Below are 7,503 nucleotides of genomic sequence, written 5' to 3' on the forward strand. Positions count from 1 at the left end.
TAAAAATAGCTGTGGTAAACTCAAGGTACATTTGGCAGTTCATTTACAGAAGTGAAGACCCACCTATAACAATGTATTATGAAAAATTTTTATTTCATTTCTTTAACTATGTTGAGTTTTTAAAGTTACTTTCAAGTTTCCATCAAGGAGTCTCAGTTATGAATTCCCTAAGCTTTTCCTTATTTTTAAAAGGCTTGGCAAAGAAATATACGGTTGCGGTGTGCCTTGAAGTGCTATTTTAACACAGAGCGTTCAAGTTTCTGATTTATGAGATCTATGAGATTCTGACCAGTCTTTCATTTTTTACCTAGCATTTTTCTTTATAACATATAATATGGAATCAAAAATATCTTCCTAAGCCTCAATAGAATATTGTCTAAGCTATGATTTTCTCTAACTCAAAAATGTCTAGAATATTTCAGTTTAAAAGAACTACTCAGTCATCAGAGAGATGCTATTGAAAAATAACTGTTTTAATGTTTTACTGCCTTGAATCTTATTTTGCCTAGATTTCCCTCAGGTGAGTGGACTTCATTTATGTCGGATTTCTTAGATAGCTTGAATTTATACTTTAGCATCGGGAACTCTGTCTACTTTAACAGGACACTCAACTATCCTTGTAGAAGTGGAGTACAGAGATTTGTACCTTCTTTGAATATTTATTTCTCATAGTTGCTAATTCACAGGAATGTGGCATGAAGAGAATTTCTTGAAAACTGTGCCTTCAGAAAAATCTACTTCAGGATTGAATTTTTACCGTAGGAATGTAAAAGCAATGTTTTTTTTAAAGAAAAATAAAGCTTGTAAATTAACATTTTGCTTAGTCCCACAGTACAGTTGTATGAATTAAATTAATGAGAAACAGTACAAGCATTATTTTCCTATCATATATGTTTATTTAAATATTATACAATATAATTCTGATATGGTTACCTGAAACAAGTCAGTAGAATGTTTGACTTTTGAAACTTTTTATGTGGAAACTTAGATATTTGCTTTCTCTGAAAAAAAAAATTGGAATTTGAAGGCATTTCTTCAGTCTAGTTAATTCATTCCCGGGGGTTACATTTATGGTTTGTCTTCTGGTACTGTTATCCTTCTGGGTACAATAGGCTGTAGGTAGGTTCTTCCTTCATGTCTGGCTAGTTGGGTCTGAGAGCATGCATTTTCATACTTTATAGTACAAATTAACTTACTATGACAATGATCAGATTCTTTAATGAATGATATTTTTCAAGTGATTATACGTCACAAAAATAAATACAGAAAAAAGAAAGTTGTTAAAGTTTCATTATGTTCCAAACTTTGACCATTCTTGATTCTACTTAATGAAAATAGAATTTTGAATTCACAAAGTAGGCATTTGTTGGTTATGAAACTTTGGGAGTCATTCAGACAGCCATTCTCCTTTCCCTTCAAAACAAAACAAGCAAAATTAGCTGTCTCCTTTATCAGGAATAAGCACCAATATAAACATCATTAACAGCTTTATGGAAAGGCCTTGGAAAACAGTCTTTTCTTTGTTAGCTGCAACTCTGCCACTAAAGCATTCTATGTAATGAACCATATTCCAATACCCTACTTCTCAATCTCTACTTTAAAATACAACAGAAAAAAGGAAGAAATATTTTGCTCTTTTCTCCTTCACTTATGACTTTGTTTTACCTTCCTTCTAGTTAGCATATGAACAACTGAATAACCTACTGAGATAATTTATTTTATTAAATGCATTTTATAATGCTTAAGTAGTTTCATAAACATATTTCAACATGCTTATTATATGAAGTTTTTAAAAAAGTTTGTTTCTTTTGGGAGGGTACAAAGAGAGAGCGAGAGAGAATCCCAAGCAAACTTTGTGTGGGTCTCGATCCCATGAACCTTGAAATCATGACTTGAGCTGAAATCAAGAGTCAGACACTTAGCTAAGTGAGCCACCCAGGCACTCCAAGAAGTTTTTTTTTATTTAATCAAAGAACCAAATCTACATGTTCCTATGAATCTATTTAACCTATTCTGATCAGAAGAGAATAGACTCAAATGATTTAGGTTTTGGGGACCAAGTATTCTCCAATTACCAAAACAACTATTAAATTAAGAATGAAAAATAACCTTCTCTCTGTTTCCAGCTATAATAAAATCATGAGGTTAAATTGTTATCTTACCTATAGGAGGTTATTTTGTTATTAATATTCTGAGATCATCATAATATTGAACAATTATAGTTTTCCAGCTATATTTCTGAAATGTTATAAAAAAATTCTAGGACTAAAATAGCAAATGTTATTTAAGGAATTTCCTAATATCTAGGAAAAATTGCCTATTTTCTTATTCTCTCAATTTAGTGTTCTCCTGAAAACAATCATGAGATAAAAACTTGAATTCAGGTACTTTATTTGTAGGTGATTCAAAGAAATAAAAATGAGGGAAAGCAATATTAGAGGAAAGAAAAAGCTAATATAGAGTGTGTTAATGAGTGGGTTATTGCGAGTCAATTCTGCTGGGTACCCTCTGCAAAACTATGTTGGATGTGCCTCAAGATTGTCTCACTGAAGGATAGGGAAGCACAGTATTTAGTCTCCACCATTTCAGATGAACTCAGAGGTTAGTCAAGGGAAGGTGGAGTGCCCTATCGAATAGAATCCACTAATATCTGTCTCTTGCATTGCTCAGTATTCATTGGCATTTCAAAGTGGTGGCTGTCTTTGATGTCAAAAATAAAAATATGAAATTAGAGGGTTACTGAAATCTATCTGCTGCTACAAAGAGAGACTATAACTGATATTTACTATTTTTCTCTATCTCCCATTTTAGAGACCATTAACTTAGCATTTCTATTGTTTTAATTGCATTACCTAGTAGGATGACACAGTCATTCCAGTTACTTTTTCTTAGTTCATGATCACTGCAAAAGCTCATTTACTTTCATCAGAAGTATAGAAGTACTAAGAGATATCTCAGTGAATTTCTGACACTCCAGACACGTTCCTTCATGCCTCCATTTTGTAGCAGCAACTCTAGTACCTCATTATTCCAATTATAAGAATATGCCTGTCAGAACTCTGACTGCAGGGAGATTTAGTTGTATGAGCTCTGAAATTAAGCCCATGATTCCCTTGGACTATCCCCAGCCAGCAATTGAGCATGTAATGAATCCTAAGGAAGCCCCATTCCTGAGAGTTGCAGGACTCCTCTGACAAGCAACTTTGGCTTAAAGACTCCCTAACAGCTTTAGCAAAGTCTACCAGAGTTGCAGTGTCTGAGATACTTCTTCCTTTGGCCTCTCTCTCTTCTTTACCTGCCATTACATCTTCAGCATAGTCTGATAACTCTATCTCCTCTTTATACCTTTCCCTTTATTTATTTATTATTTATTTATTTATTTTTTACAGACATTGCCATATTACATCTCTCTCGTGGCTAATCCCATCTTGATGTTTGTTTCTTGGAGGACTTCACACAAGTGATACCAGAATAATAAACATTATAGAAGATCCCATAGCAGAGATAGGGAAAGATTACTGTTTAAGGCAAGGGTACAGTTGTCTCCCTTCAATTATGGACATGTCCAGAGAGGTATCTCAACCTCAGAACTCCCACTGTGACTGTTATTTGAGGTCTTTTTTGCAACTTAATCATCATAATTCAACTCTTTCTTCTTTCCAATCCTGCTTTGTCACTGCCTTTCTGGTGTGATTCTTTTTTTTTTTTTTTATTTTATAATGCTTGTTTATTTATTTATTTGTTTTTGAGAGAGAGACAGAGACAGAGCAGAAGTAGGGGAGGGGCAGAGAGAGAGGGAGACACAGAATCCGAAGCAGGCTCCAGACTGAGCTGTCAGCATGGAGCCCAATGCAGGGCTCCCACTCAGGAGCCACGAGATCATGACCTAAGCCTAATTTGGACACTTAACCAACTGAACTACCCAGGTGCACCCTTGTGTGGTTCTTGATAGCACTCTCCAATAAACATTTCGCATAGAAATCTTCATTTTGGGGAGCCCAACCTATAGCTGTGTAATGCAAGCATACTTCACTCCCTCTACTACAGAGTCTTCTATAAAGCTTACATTTGTTCACTAATGCTTTTGTTTAAGACTTTTTTGGGTAGGAATTGAGGAAAATTTGAGCTCCAGATTTGGATTTATCTGAGAGACGCCCTAAAGATAAAAAGATGTTTGGAGAACTTTGGTGAATTTGCACAGAAGTTGACAAAGGGCTCCCCCAGGCATGAGGTTGGGGAGGGATTGAGGGAAGATTATCAAGCTAAGGGTACGTCCAATTGATATCAGAGTACGAATTTGATAATAATGAATCTATAATATTAAATGCTATCTATGCAAAGACTGTAATGTTCCTGGAAAAAGAACACCACCAGTAAGAAACAAGGCTGAAGATTAGATTTGAGTGTTTTCCACTTGAAGATAACAGTTGAGTCCATAAAGTTACTCTGATATTCCCTACTTTTACCTACTGCCTTGCTATTCTTTTTTTTTAATGTTTATTTATTTACTTTAGAGAAAGAGAGAGAGAGAGAAGTATGCAGAGAGAGAGAGAGGCATGGGCAGAGAGAGAGGGAGAGAGAGAATCCCAGGCTGTCAATGCAGAGCTTGACATGGGGCTCGAACTCTAGAACGGTGACATCATGACCTGAACTCTGAATAAAGAGTCAGATGCTTAACCGATAGAGCCACCCACGGCTTTGCTGTTTTTAATAGCTCTTTTTTACATTTAACCTATTATACATTTTAGGTATTCAACTTGTTTATTGTTTTCCTACCTCATCTATAAGGTAATTTCTATGAAGGCAAGATTTTCTCTTCTTATCAAAATGGAATCCCCAGAACTGAAAATAATTCCTGTAAAATTGCCCAGCTTATCATAGATTCTTAGTAATTATTTGAGCATAAATGAATATGAAAGAATAAATGAATGAATGGATTTCAGAAGAGCTTGGATAAGGGAGTTTTATGACAGAAGCCAGGTTTTTCCCTGAAGTGGAAGGCAATTTATGTGCCCTTCCAAAAGAGAATAGTGCACTAGATCTGAAATTGAAGTAAGAAAGATCAAGTTTCATACTATCTTATATGTAAAATATGTTGATAATGTATTTCAAACTTTACCTCACTTACATATCACTAGTGATCTTGTTAAATTCGACTTCTACTTCTAGAGTGTGACCTGAGACTCAGCATTTGAAAAATGAACAGATGATGAGGATGTGGCTGACCTGAGGCCACACTTAAGAGTGACAAGGTACTAAGGAATTATATGGAGTGTATATTGATCAATAGTGGTGATTATTGGGAAAAAACTTGGGTTGGAATCAGCAGGTTGGGTTTGTAAACAAATGATGATACTAATTAGCTTAATATTTTGGGGATTATAGTGCATGAAATTGTACTCATTTAACCATCACACCTTCAATTTAAATTATAGGTTTCAATATTGCCAAGTAAATATAATCAACAATATATTCAAAGGTATGCCACAGACCAAGACAAAAATGAAAGCAGTGTTCTCAGATTCTAGGTTGACGTGCAAAGTTAAAAAAAAAATTAAAAAGGCAAAAGATTATCGTGTAGGGTAAAAGTGTATAGCTAGAAACGGATTTTGAAGTTACTTTTTGATTGAACAATAAGTTAAGAAATTTAATAGGGTTGGGGGCCAAATCAGGTGAGGCACAGTAAAGGAATTAGAAGGGGGTGGTTCTAGAAATCAAGATGGAAAAGAAGGACAGTATACAGAGACTAATTTGAAAGAGGGAATACTAAATTTTAATTCACTGGTACAGAGTACAATTCAAGAATTTATTGCTGATATAAGGAGACAAAGTAGATTATACTGTGAAAAAATAAAGCATAACAAACTAAAACCCTTGACACTATTGTGATTAAGAACCTTGGCTTTGGCGTTGTCAGTAGGACCAGTTAAATAGGAAAAAAAATTAGGTAAGACATGGCTGTGAACTGGATGTAAAATATTAAGTTAGAAAAAAATCTCTCTTTGTGTTTCTGAATATGAAATTATTATAATTCTAATCAAATTATTTGGCTGTAATTGATTTAAGACTAGCATGAATTTTCTCTTGTGAATTCCATTAAAGTCTACTGTGGCATTCTCTCTAATGTATCCAAAGGTTAAAAGGTAAAGGTTTACTCAAGTAACTATTTGAATGACATACTTTAATACAGATGCAAATTACTTATTTTTCAAGATATTCTTCATGGTTCCTTCTTAATATTTGTTAAAATTTATCAAAAAGTTGTTTCACTTTTATTTTTTATTTAAAAAAATTTTTTAATGCTTATTATTTTTAAGAGACAGAGTGCAAGCAGGGGAGGGGCAGAAAGAGAGTGAGACACAGAATCTGAAGCAGGCTTCAGGCTCTGAGCTGTCAGCACAGAGCCCCACGCAGTGCTCAAACTCAACAGACTGCTAGATCAGGACCCGAGCTGAAGTTGGCTCCTCAACCGACTGAGACACCCAGGTGCCCCTCACTTTTATTTTTTAGCTGAAACTTTGACTTATTTCAGTGATATCACACACACTCGATTTAGGACTAACTTATTTTAATTAGTTGATTCATTATTATGATTTTGTTATTTATAAATTACTTCTTACTCCTCTTTCTTAACTTGTTAGCTGTATTATACAAATTGCTGAGCAAAACGGACCTACTTCCAGTGTAACTACCCAGATGCTTTTCTACCTTTGCTCTGTGGCTCTGAATTTTGAGATCTCGTCAACATTCGAGCTAGTTCTTCCGGTTTCATAATCCAGAATAGGACAAAGAATAAATAATCCAAGATGACTTTGTATTATTTTTCTTTCCTTTTTAAACCGATTGCATTTAATCGAATGATGTCAAACGAGAATTGAACCTCAAAAGGACTCAGGCAAACATAAACAAATAGCACCATTATGAGATTTTCTTTTTTAGATTAAGTTAAAAATTGTTCACTCTCTTTTAATATTAGTAAATAATTAAAATTTTTTTTTTAGTGTTTATTTTTGAGAGAGAGAGAGGCAGAGAGAGAGGGAGACATAGAATGTAAAGCAGACTCCAGGCTCTGAGCTGTCAGCACAGAACCCGATGCGGGGCTCAAACCCACAAACCGTGAGATCATGACCCAAGCTGAAGTCGGATGCTTAACCGACTGAGCCACCCAGGTGCCCCTTATAAAATAATTTTATTTTAAACACTTTGAAATATTAAGTATGAAAAGTGCAGATTCTGGTATTTAAAATCATATAGGCAATCAAAGCTTTGAAACAAAGTTTTATTTTGCAAAGGTGTAAAATAGACTGTGAAAAGCCATAATAGGAAGTAGAAAATTGAGCACCTAATGAAACAATTGAAAAATTTTTGTTTCAAATTCGTTTTCTCACAAATAATGCTTGAAATTAAAGGGATGGATAAGTAAAAGTAAAGTCAAATTGTTTTTCATTATTAAAGGCTTAGAAATTAACAGGTAAATTATTTCTTTAGTGTACTTCACTGTAT

This window comes from Acinonyx jubatus, chromosome B1 (genome assembly GCF_027475565.1).
Source record: "Acinonyx jubatus isolate Ajub_Pintada_27869175 chromosome B1, VMU_Ajub_asm_v1.0, whole genome shotgun sequence".
NCBI lineage: Eukaryota > Metazoa > Chordata > Mammalia > Carnivora > Felidae > Acinonyx > Acinonyx jubatus.